The sequence below is a fragment of the Aplysia californica genome, unplaced genomic scaffold (assembly GCF_000002075.1).
Source record: "Aplysia californica isolate F4 #8 unplaced genomic scaffold, AplCal3.0 scaffold00064, whole genome shotgun sequence".
In the NCBI taxonomy this organism is placed as follows: Eukaryota; Metazoa; Mollusca; class Gastropoda; order Aplysiida; family Aplysiidae; genus Aplysia; species Aplysia californica.
Genome location: NW_004797334.1, coordinates 1,292,715 through 1,293,751, shown reverse-complemented (window position 1 = coordinate 1,293,751; position 1,037 = coordinate 1,292,715).

Below are 1,037 nucleotides of genomic sequence, written 5' to 3'. Positions count from 1 at the left end.
TCTATCTATCTATCTATCTATCTATCTATCTATCTATCTATCTATCTATCTATCTGTTTCATTTGTTGCACTGTGTGTTCAGTAACGTCACTGCAGTTGGAAAGAATGCATTTCTACATCTGTCTGCTCTTGCTCTTTGGGAAATGTATCGTTTTTGTTTTTACTCGAGGATTTACGTACAGGACGGAGGTGCCACCTTTTAAATAACCCAAGGTCCCTACCACCGCACTACGACAGTGCTGTCCCGGGTAGTGGTGGGCAATATCAGGATAACCGTATAATTCTCAGTGAAACATTATACAAATTCCTGACTCTTAAACTCAACTCTCTTTCCTGACAAGTTTTTGGATGTGGGTGCACCCATTTGTTGAAATTCTTCTAACCCATTTGCCGAACTAGTTCATAACCAATTTAATTGCCGAAGAGGTGCACTAACATAATAATATTATTGTCCGGATTTTGCAGAAATCGACTCATTGCCCTACCCTAGTCCCGAGACAGACTTGTACTGTCCCACAGCCGATTTTTTCGTATTGAAACAGGCGTCAAACCCGTACACTGGCAATGTATCTCAAGGTATCAAAGGGAGACAAGAACAAAGATCAATGTCGGACGTGGCCCTGGTGTTTAGTTCTAGCACCGTCGTGTTTCTCCGTAGGAGGATTTTATTGACTGCGTCCAAACTCCCATTTCCTTGTACCTCTTCTACAAATCCCACCTCATCCCACCGCTCTTTAATCACATCTCCCGACTCAGGAATGAACCTATAATTATTGTTCTGGAAATATTATTTTAAAGGCGGTGTAAAGTCAATAGCCCGTGACAAAGACAAATTGTAAAGCAAAAAAAACAACAAAAATCTTTAAACAATCATAGCAGCTGACACAAAAAGGACAGTAGAAACTGCTTTGCTATGACGTCAACAGATTTCTTCACCTGATTTACAACGCCCGCTGCCTGGCATAAACAGGTGCTTCAGGAGAAGATAAAACAGATAACTATCGCCAGGAAGGAGCCACAGGCGTGATAACTATTTT